The following is a 15,090-nucleotide window of genomic DNA, read 5'->3' as shown; positions in this document are numbered from 1 at the left end:
GTGGGGGCCTGGCGTATGTTGGGAGGTAGACTGTTCCAGAGCGTGGGGGCAGCAACACAAAAAGCTCTGTCACCAACAGTACGGAGTCTGGCTCGGGGGATGATGAGATTGTCCTTTTCAGAAGACCGCAGAGACCTGGACTGGGAGTGGGGTTGGAGGAGTTCAGAGAGATACTGAGGAGCAAGAGAGTGAAGTGATTTGTATGTCAGCAGGAGAATTTTATACTGAATGCGGGACTTCACTGGGAGCCAGTGAAGCTGTCTGAGTGTGGGAGTGATGTGTTGCCACCGCTTCGTGCGAGACATAATTCTGGCTGCTGAATTTTGAACGTACTGTAGTCGTTCCAAGGCTCACTGCATGAAAAGAGGAATATGTGGATGAGTTTTGCACCTTAAACTGCCTCATACCTCAAGCCACAGCATTTGCGGCTCCCCCATGCCCCCCTCCCATCCCCTTCTTAGGAGAGCCTTTAATATGTAAATGCCAGTGATCAGGTCGGGAGCTGCTACAGTGAATTTCAAGTGGGGTGGGGTGGGGTGAGGTCAGGTGGGTGGGAGGGAGTGGGGGGTCGGCAGGCCTGTTTCTAGGATTTTGGGGTCCCTAGGCAACGGGATTGTTGGGGGCCCTAGGGCATTTTTTGGCCTTTTACTAAAATGTGTGTGTGTGTGTGTGTGTGTGTGTGTGTGTGTGTGTGTGTGTGTGTGTGTGTGTGTGTGTGTGTGTGTGTGTGTGTGTGTGTGTGTGTGTGTGTGTGTGTGTGTCTGTATGTATGTTTGTTCACGCTGCCCAGTGGTGTTTTTCAGAATCACTAACCATTAAACCAGGGGTAGTGAACCTATGTCTCGAGGGCCCTTGAGGCCGTTTTATCCGGCCCCTGATATCATTATAATGTTTTGCAACTTCACATGAAATAGGCCTATGACATATTTTGCAGGCCTAAAGGAATCTTAGAAATTACATTTCCAATGCAATTAAGTTAGGCCTATATTCAGGGGACCTAGAAAAGGTGGGGACTGTTTTAAATGTGTCTACCTTTAAAGGTGTCTATATGTCTATATAGGCCTAAAGGTGTCTATATATGCCTAAATTTCATGGGGAAATCCTGATTTGTGTTCATAGTACGGCCCCCGGAGGATTTTATGACCATGGTAGGAATTTGAAGTGGCCCTTCGAATGAAAAAGGTTCCCCACCCCTGCATTAAACCTTTCTTCTAGCCACAGCTCTGCTGTCAGTACATTTTATTATGATACTATAAGCTCAGAAATGAAGTTGATCGAACAATTCGATCGGTGCTATAAACATTTAAATGAACCGAATAGAAATCAGAATAGAAACATCTGAATGATCTTTCTTGGACATAGCCTACATTTTGAAGTGACCCTTTGAATTAAAAAGGTTCCTCACCCCTGCTTTTGAGGAAAAACATCAATGTGCTTGGCCACTCTGGTTTTTAAATTATTCTGAACTAAAGCAAGGATTGTTCAAGGAAGTTCAAAACAGACTGTCTCTGGTTAAATTAGTTCTACACCAAGCCTTTAGGTGGCAGTACAACTAATTCGCACAATGCGAATTCCACACACAAGCCACAAAGAAGCCATCTACCGCGGTCAACAACACAGACCTAGTGATGGCGAAATGAGGCTTCCTGAACCAATGAGGCTTTCATGCAAAAAGGTTCGAGCTTTCGAAGCCTTTCTCGAAGCCTCAGTTCTCACTGGCGCCATCTGGTGTGCAATGAATTGACACCGCAGGCATTGGATTTGATTTCTCGCGTCTTATTTGTATCCGTTCTGTTTCAATAAATGTGATGGTGTGTGTGTATGGAATTAATTACTCGTGATTGTGGGACACTAAAATCAAGGTTAACGCTGACCCTGTGTTATCGTGGAAGTGAGAGAGCATCATTGTGTGGAGGTCGGCGCGCAACTGGGAGTGATCGGCCATAAACGCAACACAATAAGCAGCCAATTAAAATAACCAGAAAGAAATATTAGCCTACTATAATTCTATATGAATTAAATGTAATTCAAGGGATACCAACAAATATCAGCTATCCACTACTTATATTCGAACTCACAATTATAAAGGTAGCACTCAGTCGCCTGGCAGAATGATGTCATGGTTTACTTGGTCAAGTTTATTAGAAAGCTACCCTGCGAAAGCAAGAACTAGTTGGATTATCATCATGTCACTACTACAGGGATTTGATCTGATGATCCTGAAAACCCAGCTCGGACACTTTAACCACTGCGCTAGCCGCTTGACTCTGCACAACTTAGCAGAGTTTCCTTGTTGTAGGCCTAGTCAACATGAATCAACTTGTAAAGACTGTTAAAACCCGCACAAAACCTATAATAAATAAAATAGGTCTGTTCTCTTATTTAGCTGTAGGCCTAGTTAAGTATTAATAATTGCTGACAGAACTGCTGTCTCGTTTATGGTTGCTTAGCGGTAGAACTAAAACAATTTCCCACCTCGTCTTCGGAAGCGTCTCACTTTATAAAAACTACTTCAAAAGGGAATTGGAGGTGCATAGATCATTTTGACATTTGGGTCAATCTACGGCATGAGCTGAATTTATTGCAGAGTGGAACCAAATCAAAGCCACTAGCCTACATATCCAGTCTCAACAACAAATCTTGAAAACTTGAGAAGTGCTCTGAGGCGCAGAAAGCTCGTTTGGGTAGCGGCGCGCAATGAAACCTCGACGCGCATCGCAAAATGTGAAGCCTCATCTGGCATTGTCACGTGGTTTTTACGTTGCGGACACAAGCCTCGAAGCAAGGCTTCATATGTTACGCCCACTTTTGCTCGAAGCAGGCTTCGAAGCCTCGCTTCAAGTTCCCCATCACTACACAGACCTATCTGAACAGAACCACGCGCTGTCTGTGTGGTTTCACTGTTACAAGTTTCTTGGCGACATGGGGGAAAGTTCCTCACATACCAACGGAAAATGGGCTTCACATACATGTAAGTAAATTTTACTCAACTGTGGTTTAAAGTTTCAGTACTCAAGAGCAATTGAATAGCTCCTCTGAACACAGATCCGCCATTGCTAAGTTGTAGCACAAGTCCCCTCAATGAATGTGACTACTCTTGTTGCTGCTGTACGCTACTCAATTCTGATAACTTGCGAGCATCGTAATGACAAAATGCAGTAGTGAAACGGTGAATATGTTAAGTATACTTGTTGATGGTAAGTTGTTTGACATTGCTCGTTCTCAATTGCCTTTCCCCTGCCTAAAGATGATTCCCAGTTTGTCGCTCCCAGCGCGGTTCGATCCCCAGTCGGTTCGCTCCCACTAGCCAGACTATCGAGCCCACCGAGCTAGTTATCTTTTTGATGTTAGTTTTTTGTTACGTACCCTAAACCTAACCCTTACCTTAATCCTAAACCTAACCCTAAATTGCTTGTATGTGGTAGTGTATGATAATACGAGAAATGTAATCGGGTGGGATAGAACGCCTGGGATTGATAGGGTCACCTGGGACTACACGTCCGGGAGTGATCTTACATGGGAGTGACCATCTCCCAGCGCTTAAGATTGACAAAGGCTACCGTTAGCATGCTATTGCGTTAGCTCATCAACTAGTTGCTGGGCACTGCTCATTTTTCACGTCTGCCCGGCATTTCGCTGATGAACTAATGCTTGGACGTCTTGCCAATGTATTTTACAGCGGCAAAAATGCATCTAGGCGACGTTGGCAAGATTGGTGTGCCGTCTGGGTATGTTGGTTTTCAGTGCTGGGCAGTAGCGAAGCGACTAGTTTAATTACATTCCCTAGTAGCTTGGTCGTAGCGTCATTACTATGTATCGACTAACGTCCCTGTAGTTAGGAAATAAATAGTTTGGAAATCAATGTGAAATACCCTGGCATTTGCAACAGTAGGCAACCTGTCCTTAAAAAGTATGGGCCCTCAAAACAGCACTTGTTGCACAAATAAGTGTTGCATAGAGCAGTCTTTCCCAACCAGGGGTACGTGTACCACTAGGGGTACGCGAGCACCCTGCAGGGGGTACTTGGAAAAATGAAAACATGTATGGAGCATAGTCACATTGGGATATAAAGCATGAGTCAGGGGGTACTTGTGGTATGAGAAAAGGCTTAGGGGGTACTTAAGACAAAAAAAGGTTGGGAAACACTGGCATAGAGCACGCCACCCCGAAATCAATGTGAAATACCCTGGCATTTGCAACAGTAGGCAGCATGTCCTTAAAACGTATGGGTCCTCAAAACAGCACTTGTTGCACAAATAAGTGTAGCTGGCCTCTTCAAGAAATTGAAATTATGCATGGTCACTTTTTCTTATTGTTTCACGTGGAGGTCTACTGACATTGTCTAAATAATGTAGGCTAGTTTATGTCCATGTATTATATTAGGACCCAAGGTTAATGGGTTATTCTGTTTACCATGTTTTCACAGGCTGCTGTCTCATAATATGGCGAAGACGAGTCACTTGAAGGCCTAACAGCTCTTATGAGGAGCAGTCTTGCCATAGAAGACTGAAAGAATGTAAGATTAACTTCTTTGTGACCAATATGACTTGCTCATTGATACATTAGCTATGTCAATATGAGATGCATGGCGAAGTATTTAATTTATTTGTCTCTCTTCTAGGAGCTGTAGAAACAACAGGGTGCCTGCTGCAGTATGACGAGGACGCCCTGATCATAGAAGGTCCAGTGTCTTGGCAGGGTGAAATGCCTAACCTAACCTGTCAGAGGTGTAATAACAACCTGCTCTTAGCAATGTGGCAGCAGTCTACTTGGATGCAGCGGGGAACATAGAACCCTTTTTTTGAAAAAGCATTGTATGTTTCTGAGTTTTATGAATTGTGCCCTTCCCAAACCTAACCTGTCGTAGGGGCCTATGAAATCCGTTTTTTTTAATTATTATTATTTACATTTTTGAACTTATTTTCCCCTTTCACCCCCCCCCCCCCAAAAAAAAATAAAATAAAAAATAAAATACAAAAAAATCTTAGTTATTTAGTTCAAACTGGTGGGTGGACAGAGCCAACCACTCATGGTTGAATGGTAGGTAGAGAAAAGAAAAGTAAAATTACCTACTAGCTTTTTGTAATATCAGCCCTCAAAAATATTCCAGGTAATAAGGTAGCTGTATTGTACATGCGCATATATTCTATTAAATACACGTGACGCACGCACCCAACTAGAAGGCGAATTCACTTCTGGTGCACTGAAGTTGTTGGACTCTGGCTGCATCAGGTTTTCTCGAATACTTGGCTATATTGCAACGTGCAGCTTAGAGACATTTTGGGTCACGTTATATGTAGGCATTAAATAAATAGCCTCGCAAAGTCCCTACCGTCTACCGTTTCACTCAAACACATGTTTTACAAGACGGCCGTTTTCTTCTGATGGTGACTTGACCCTTTTTCAAAGTTGATGCTAACTTTTAGTCACTATGCACGGAGAGCCGCCCGTCTTTTCTGTGTCGCATCGCATTGTCTTAACAGACGGTCAGGACAACGCGTTTATGCCTGACCTCACCTGTTCTACTAGGCAAAATTTGAGTGCTGTTGAGTATTAAGATTTCTTCATTGCTCTGACGGCCAGTGTTAGGACGTGGGAGACAATCGGAAACGCCGCTTGGGAGAGAGATGCGTGTTTGTTTCTGAGTTGTACATTTGTGACCTGAGTAGGCTACTGTAGCCTATACATCACTGCATATAGCCTAGAGTATATTGTTTGCAGGGTATGTATGTAGTTTTAAATTATGTATATTTATGAAATGCACGGTTCCTGTCTAAGTGTGTGTACATTGTTTGGTGTGATATTAAAAGCATTTAAAAAAATCATTTTCATTTCATTCATTTTCATTTTAGCAATAAATTCACATCATGCATGCTGAAGCCCCATCACAGTGCAGTCTATAATGATGTGAACATAATGATGTGAATACACAAAGTAAAATCAACCTAGGTATATTAGTAATAATAATTTTTGCATAATTATACGGACCTACCGTATAGGCCTACGGTATGCATAAATTAATCCAACGTGACCAATAGAAGGTCGTAGCTGCCGACCATGCTAACCAACAGCGCAGCTCTTTTACTTTGAGTCACGTGTCTTTTTCGTCCAATAAGAGCAAGGCTAGTCCGCGTTCCGGGCTGGCTGTCATTGCCTTTCATGTTAATCGTTGGGCCATTAACACCCTGCTGTGAGACCTCTCCACGGCTCTGATTCGCTTCCGGGCGATTTACGTGACACCAAAACTGTTAATTTCGCATTCTCTCAGCGCTCAAAATCAGACGAAAGTTAGGCAAGTCCGTGGGCGATTTGGGACGAGCTCATTGTCACAAATCCCCCTTTTCGTGCTGTGGCTTTCTTGGGTAGGCCATACAGTACCCCATTGCAGTAGTCCAGGCGGGAAGTAATGAAAGCATGGATAAGTGTTTCGGTCACAGAGTCAGAGAGTGAGGGCCGGAGTCTGGAGATGTTCTTGAGATGGAAGAAGGCAGATTTGGTGATGTTTTTGATGTGAGACTGGAATGAGAGGGAAGGGTCAAGGACGACACCTAGGTTTCGCACCTCTGAGGATGGCCTGATGGTATAGCCATCCACATCCAGGGACAGATCAGCAACCTCCTTGGCCTGGGATGGGGGGTACACTGCAATGATCTCTATTTTGTCGTTGTTGAGTTTGAGTAGGTTTGCAGAAATAGATGAGTTTTAGGTCTGGATTTGAACAGGGGTATTGCGGATGTCAGGGGGAAGCACATTCCAGAGCTGAGGAGCAGAGCAACTGAAAGCTCTGTTCCCCATGGTGCTGAGATGTGCAGAAGGGACAGAGAGGAGAATGGAGGAAGAGGAACGGAGGGGGCGGGAGGGAATAGCAATGTGAATAAGATTAGATAAATAAGGAGGGGCAAGATTGTGGATAGCCTTGAAGGTGTGGAGAAGTATTTTAAAGTGAATTCTAAATTTGATAGGGAGCCAGTGGAGATGTTGGAGTGCAGGGGTAATATGGTGACAGGAAGGGGTTTTAGTTATGATGAAATATGTAATTTCCTCTCTTCTTTACAGGTTTTTGAAGAGCGATGAAGCACAGACAGCCTATGATTATCTTTGTGAAGTTCTGGGTGGAAATCCCTTACTCCTAACAGAGCTGGACCTGAGTGAGAAGAAACCAGGAGACTCAGGAGTGAAGCAGTTCTGTGCTCTACTGAGTGATTCACACTGCAGATTCAAGAAACTCATGTAAGTGAAATAATGCACAAATAGCGATTCATCTGTTAGACTGCTACCAATGACACAGGTCAGACAGCTACTGTATTGGTGTTAAGATTTGATGTGCAGCCATGCCATAAGACTGTTGGCTCCAGAGTATAGAAAAAGACATGAATTGCACTGACATACAGGAAATGCATTCATGTCTGCTCAGCGCATCATAAAAACTGACCCAGCCAGCATCCATTTATAACTAACGTTGGGTAATGAGGGGTAAGTGTACTATACGCATACACGACCCGAGTCACACTTCACCTTACTACCATCTGGCCACAGATACAGGTTTATGTGTGCCCACACCAGCACAATAAGCTTCTTCCCTCAGGTCATTGGGGTAATTCAACCTCTTTCTAATCTGTTTTTTTAACGAAAATATATTTTTTCACTTTCCTGTATTTTTGCCTTTTTTAACATTTCTTACATTTTTTGAGCACAACAAAATCAATTGCTCATGAAATTTGTAGATAATATCAGAGTATCAGACAATAAAACATGTTGCATCTTGTACTTGTTTCTGCACAGGGTTAAGTACTTTACATTACATGGCATTACACTTAGCTGACACTTTTATCCAAAGAGACTTACAGATAATTACAGGGTGTTGGTTACAGTCCCTGGAGCAGTGTGGGGATACGTGCCTTGCTCAAGTGCACATCAGCCATGTAGGGAGGGGGCTGGGGATTAAACTTGCAACCCTGTGATCTACAGGGCTAACGTCCTAACCATTTCACCACGGCTGCCACACACATTAACTTAGATATTTAAGAATAATGACGTACACTCTTTCCAGGCTTTCGTACTCTAACATAACAGGAGAAGGATATGCTGCTCTGGCCTCAGCTCTCAAATCAAACCCTTCACACCTGGAGGAGCTGGACCTGAGAGGAAACGACCCTGGAGACTCTGGAGTAAAGCTCCTCACTTCAGCACTGACTAATCAGAAATGCAGACTGAGGTGAGCCATTTAGGTTTGTTTTACCTTTTTCTGAAATAATGGGGCATAGTCTGGACATAATTATTTTCTTTCTATAGGTTTTTGAAGAGTGATGCTGCAGAGAGCGCATATCTGTATCTGGAGAGGCTCTTACAAAAAAATCCACTACTTCTCACAGAGCTGGACCTGAGGAAAAAGATACAAGGAGACCCAGACGTTAAGGATTTCTGTGCTCTACTGGAGGATTCACACTGCAGAATCAAGAAGCTCACGTTTGTGATTTAAATTGTATTTGTGTTTCTCTATTGTTTTGTAAACTATCATTGCAGTAAAGGTCCATCCAAAGCCCACATTTTAAAAACACAGCAGTTATTACGAAGAAATGCTGCGCTAAATAAATGACTGATCTGTGAAAATATTGTCTCATCTTTAGGGCTGCATTGATTACAGTAGTTGATAAGGTTGACTATGACATTTGCAAATGGGTTATGCCTTTCCTTGTATATGTTTACCCGTGGAAAAGAGTCCCACTGTTGACTACAGCCACATGGTGGGAGAGGACATGTAATGCTGTACATCACCATGATTAGGACACTGTATTTTACAAAAAAAAAGTTGATTAAGTTGATTCTCGAGTTGCTACTAGTTGGAGTTGGTAAAAGCACAGTTATTATACGTACATTAGATGATGTACGTTAAAAAGGTAGAAATGACATTGAAATACAGGATATGTATTATTCAGATGTGTTTCTTTCTAATGGCACGTACATTAACACAAAAAAACATCAGCAATACACATCTTTCTCTTCAGGCTATCTGACTGTGGTGTAACAGGAGAAGGATATGCTGCTCTGGCCTCAGCTCTCAAATCAAACCCCTCACACCTGGAGGAGCTGGACCTGAGAGGAAACGATCCTGGAGACTCCGGAGTGGAGCTCCTCACTTCAGTATTTACAGATAAAAAATGCAGCCTGAGGTGAAAGAACGAAGTTGGATTGAGGCATCAAAATGTTATCTCATACGATGGAAATAAGGACATTTTATATTGTATTTGGTAGAGACCGTTGATGCAAACATCATTGCCCCTCCACCCCCCACCCCCACCCCCACCCCCGTAGGTTCCTGGGGAATAATGCAGAGAAAGCATTTGAGTATCTGAATGGACTTCTGGGTAAAAACCCCTTACTTCTGACAGACCTGGACCTGAGTGAGAAGAAACCAGGAGACTCAGGAGTGAAGAAATTCTGTGCTCTACTGGGGGATTCACACTGCAGAGTCAAGAAACTCAAGTTAGTGATTTAATATGTTTATGATTAGTAAATAAATAAACTTGTAGTCAGCTGTGCTTCTTACAAGCCAATTCAACTTTCAAGTACACCATGGTGAAAAAGTTTCAATTTGTTTGATGCAAATAATCTCATCTTCAAAAAATGTAGCCTACCTCTTTTGCTAATTTGTGTTTATATCAAGTTAGTGCTTTACAGGGTATATTCTGTCAGATGATGATTTTCAAGGCAGTATCAGGTCTAGGCACAGGCGAAAAGCAGCGTTCATGTACACTGTTCATGGCTTCCTAATATTACCCACGCACCCCTAGCAAAAAGGGCTAGGAGGGGGCAAGTTACAACTGGGGACAACTTGAATGCGTTACAATATGCGACCTTGCTTCCTCCACTTGTGCTTGTCTCCTCGTACCAGGAAGTAATATGTCATGATAACATCAGACAACAGCATTATATTTCAATATCTTGCAAAAGCTCAATTGTAGAGTCTTTTTCTCTTTTGCAATTGGGATGGTGAATGAAAAATAGTCCCTCAAAAGTTGTTGTGGCTAGGCTGACAGCTGGGAAACTTTATAGTTTTCTCTACGGAGGAGGGGCCAGGAGGCGGGACGAGGAGACAAGCACTAGTGGAGGAGGCAAGGCCGCATATTGTAACACACTCCTTGTCTATGCTTAGCGGTAGCTACCACCAGACCACCTGAGCAGTATCAGCTGCCATTTCTGGTTTGAATTGAAGTTGATCAGATATGCATAAGATGTGCAGTTAAATGTGCATTGTAATAAAATGTTTCCCTGTGTTAAGGTTTAGACATATCTAGGATACATCAATATGTAGATGTAGAGCTGAAAAAGAATCATTCATGTGCTTCTGAAACATACTGATATGTTTAAATATCTTTTCTTGGATTTTTTTTTTGTATTAGGTAGACATCAGGCATTACTAGACACATCAGTTGCAATGTTGTATCTGAATATTATCGTTTTCTGATTAAATGTATAGGCGAGTGCATTTATGAGAAAAATACACCTAACCCCAAAAAAATTCTAACAAAAGGTTTCTCAGTGGTTTACAGTACTATCAGATGTACTTAACAACATACTAAAAATCTGCCAAAATCTGACTTCAGGAAAGGCCTCATTTTCAAGATGGCCGCCGCCGGGCCCTTAAATTGACTCTGGCCTTAAAATTGCATTGAAATGACCAGGAATAGTGGTGTTTGATGCATGTTTCAACCTTGTAATGTTGTCATTAGACTATGTTCGTGATATATATATGGTTATTAGTGCAGTTTGCTGTTAAAAAATCAATTTCCAACTGTATGGTATTGTAATATTACACAAATTTGGCCTAGCGGTTAGGCTAAATACCGCTAACCTCTTCCTTTTGTGCATTTTAGGTTTTTTTTCCCAATTATGATTATGTTTTACATTAATATACATGTGTTGCATGTGCATGTTTTAAAATGTATTTGTTTATTTTATTTTGACAGTAATGATCAATGGTAAAAAGCAAGGAATCCATACGAAGGATTCAAAATTTAACTTTTCACTGCTTCCTGTATGGATAGACAAGAGATGAATGTGGACATAAAATGACATTGAAATGACCAGGAATAGAGGTGTTTGATATGGTTTTTTTTTCACCATGTAATGTTGTTTGAATATTTCCCTGATATTATGAATGGTTATAAATGCATTTTGATTTTGTTTTGATTGATGGCAGCCTACTGTGATATTAGCCAAATCTGCTCTGGCATACTGTATGTAAGCTAAGTACTGCTATCCCCTTTGTTTGTGATTATTTTCACTTTACTTTAAATATATGTATGTTTTTACATTTTATTTATTTATTATATATATTTATTTATACTGTATGTTGGCCCGGTGATCTTATATAGACCTTGAAATGACCAGGAAAAGTGGTGGTTCATGTTTGTTTTGACCAAGTAAATTAAAATAATATTTTGGGAATTAACTTAGAATTATCCACATCATACTGATCCCAATAATATTAAACTCTGGACTCGTGCTGAAGAATTTGAATTTGGAACAAAATGTGTTATTTTTTTAATTCAAATATAATAAACATTAAACAGGAAATTCATCCATGACTTCCATCGTGACTCTGGCCAAGCTGAAGTGTGAGCCATATTCTTAATGGTGTGTGTCAAGCAAAGTGCATTGAGTTTCCAAAATTTGGGCAGCGCTGAAATAGCACAGATATGAGCAGTTTGACCAGATTGACTTGATCTTGAAATATTGTGCAGCATCATAGTAACAGGCTAAATCATAGTAGCTGGCTAAACATGATGCCCGAGAATTCCCCATCCTGCTGAAATGAATGTGACCTGTGGCCATCATTATGAAGTACCTTGAATTGCTAGTTATGTCATTCTCCCAGTGCACTCAAGCTATGATGCTACCAATGCATGTATAACTCTTTGGCAAGAATCTGCTTCATCTTCCAGTTAAGTCTGTAGGACTTGGATACAAGCAAGAGAAGGCCCGGCTGGTTTTAGAGTTGATGGAGCCAGAGATCACAAAGTAAAAGGAGCTGCTGCTGCTGTAGCTATCCAAACGGCGCAAGTGGAGTGGCCTTGCAAGATGTCCAACCAATAAATTACCCTTTGGATGCAGTACTCCCACCTGGTCCATGCCCCTTGCTTGCCCTGGGATACAGGCAGGGCAGGAGTCACAGCTTGCACAATCATGCTCAGCCTTCTGCTTTTCACCCTGCTAATAAATGACTGGACGTCAACCTACAGTACCACTCCAATCTTGTTAAGTTCACAGACGATCAAGAGGGACAAGGCACACTACAGGAAAGAGGCAGCACCATTTGAGCAGCACAAAGATGAGATGTGGGTTTGGCCTGATTATCATTGACTTTCAAATGTCTTCAAGACTTGGTCTGACCAAGAGCACAACAATCAACATTTTCCAAACGGCATGGTCGACCCACCCCCTTGGTTTGCTAATGGTTGCATGCTTTCTAACAAAGTGGGAGGAGTGCCCATTTTTTCCGAAGCTCAGAAATATTAGTATATAAGAGTATTCCTCCTGGCCTGACTAGAAGCAACACTGAAGGTGTTGTGTCATCAGAAGGGCACGGCCTGGCTCGGTTTGGACATCAATGATGACCTATTCTGGACCAACACTGCATGTCAAGAAGTGTCTCAACTTCCTGAACAATCGAGGCAAGTGCTTTGCCATCATGACCACATTTCTAAGACCACATTTGTGTACCTGTATCATGCCCCTTTAGGAGACAAGGAGAATGAATGGAGTTAAAAGGGAATTCTCGCCCATTTAGGAAACTGTACTTGATCCCACTTTTTTGCATTGGTGGCACAGTGTATGGTTTAGCTTGGCTACTATTGTGATGGAGTGACCATCACTAGGGTTGTGGGTGTGTTCTGACTGTCACACCAACGAGATTGGCTCTTTGGGGGTCAGGGCCCCAGTTTACAAGCCCAGAAGGTCTGGGTTTTGTTCTAGGCTGGGCAACTCTACTCCCCTTCGCTACAAATGGTGTCAGAAGTGGGATGGTGTGATGCCATCAGAAGCGTACGCATTGTGTGTGAGCCGTAATTCCAAGTGAGGGACACCCAGGATTGGTAACCCCGTGGTGAGGGACCCCAGTGATGGGTGAAGCACTGATGATGGGGCACACTGGATGGGGGAATTATGACGGGCAGTTGCGTGAGGGACACCATGAAGTGTGTGAAGTGCACGAGTACGCTTCCTGAAGGGGAAGGCAGTGTGATGGAGTGAGCATCACTAGGGCTGTGGGTGTGTTCTGATAGTCACACTCAGGAGCCTGGCTCCTTGGTCTAGCGGTCAGAGCCCCAGTTTGGTACCCCAGAAGGTCCAGTTTCGATTCTCGGCTGGACAACTCTATTCCCCTTCGTCACAACCATATTGAATGGGTTTGGATACACCACCCACAAAGTGATCACAATAGTGATGCAAGCCACTCAACAAGCTTCTCTTCTAGCACCACCAGAGTCTCAAACAGACTGTAAGGATGCTGAGTTCTTCTCTGCACCCAACAGGCTGCCGGAAAAATCTGCATCTTTCCAAAGAACAATTGCTCTCAGACCCCCCAGAAAAGACTTTTCCCACATACAACTGTACTATGTATACCTGTTGTGCTAAACAAATACATAATAAACTGTAAACAAAATTAGGCTCTTCTCTCCATTCCACTCATGGACTCTGATGAAGATGGTCTAACCATCGAAACGTTAGTCATGTTGTGCACTTGAATAAAAAACACAAAGAAATACATCTGTGCTGCTCCGGTGTTGTCCTTCAAGTGAAGATTTCCTGCCTCTCTCCCGTCGATGCACCAGATGATAAAGCAGAAGCGCGAGGAACTACCCTTTTGTTTGAACATAATAAACTGTCTTGTGCTCACAATCTCTTATTTTTTACAGGTACCTGATCTGACTACTGTACGCATATGTGTAATTTGATTCATTTATTTATAGTTACTGTAATGTTTTGTGTGTTGTGGCTGTGTACTTAGGATAGGTTAAGATAAGTTAAAGTGTATTTTTGGTTTTGCCTGTGCACATAGATGTTATAATGTCATGCACTTTTAATGTTTGTCATGTCTTGTCTACACGGGAGGCAGTGAAAAGTGAAATTTTCAATCCTATGTATGGATTCCTTGCTTTTTACCATTGATCATTACTGTCAAAATGAAATAAACAAAGACATTTTAAAACATGCACATGCACAACATGAATATTAATGTAAAACATAATCATAATTGAAAAAAATGCACACAAAGAAGAGGTTAGCACTATTATGCCTAACCGCTAGGCCAAATTTGTCTAATATTACAGTACCATACAGTTGTAAATTGATTTTTTAACAGCAAACTGCACTAATAACCATATATATATCAAGGACATAGTCTAATTACAACATTACAAGGTTGAAACATGCATCAAACACCACTATTCCTGGTCATTTCAATGCAATTTTAAAGCCCGAGTCAATTTCAGGGCCCGGCGGCGGCCATCTTGAAAATGAGGCCTTTCCTGAAGTCAGATTTTGGCAGATTTTTAGTATGTTGTTAAGTACATCTGATATTACTGTAAACCACTGAGAAACCTTTTGTTAGAATTTTTTTGGGGTTAAGTCATAAATGCACTCGCCTAGTATTAGAATAATGAAAAAAGAAGAAATATCCACACACTGCTGCTGTGTCAGACAAACCTGGAAACCAGGAGCAAAAACAGTGTGTGGATGTTTCTGTCCTTGATCACGTTTAATCAAGCACCTATTTATTTGAATGTGCGCACACTCCAAATGCCTCCGACTGCTAAAGGTATATTCTCCAAACGTGTCACTTCCAGTCCCCATCATTCCACCTATTTATAAACTTAAATGTTAAATACGAAATGTAAGAGAAATATATGTAATATCTCTTTAATAGTCAGTGATGTGCATAGGCTTAAAACCAAATGACTGTTGTGAAAAAGAGGCAACAAATGGGGCAAATGGTAACACTTAATTTTAATGGTTCACTATTACAGTGGATCTACCACCTTAGGTACAGTGTAATAAACAGTGTAACAATATCCAATAGTGTACTGTAAC

The 15,090-nt window shown here is 42.0% G+C and overlaps 1 long non-coding RNA gene and 1 pseudogene across 1 annotated transcript; both read left to right on the top strand.

Annotated features, from left to right (window-relative positions):
- LOC134444114 (protein NLRC5-like) overlaps positions 1-15,090 on the top strand; it is a 116,034-nt pseudogene that overhangs the window by 21,494 nt on the left and 79,450 nt on the right.
- Positions 2,872-4,694, top strand: LOC134444107 (uncharacterized). Its single transcript, XR_010033873.1, has 3 exons — positions 2,872-2,971; positions 4,427-4,516; positions 4,622-4,694. It is a non-coding gene; the product is annotated as an uncharacterized LOC134444107 (long non-coding RNA).

Source organism: Engraulis encrasicolus, unplaced genomic scaffold (genome assembly GCF_034702125.1).
Source record: "Engraulis encrasicolus isolate BLACKSEA-1 unplaced genomic scaffold, IST_EnEncr_1.0 scaffold_45_np1212, whole genome shotgun sequence".
NCBI classification, from domain to species: Eukaryota; Metazoa; Chordata; class Actinopteri; order Clupeiformes; family Engraulidae; genus Engraulis; species Engraulis encrasicolus.
This window is presented reverse-complemented; position numbering and strand designations above follow the sequence as displayed.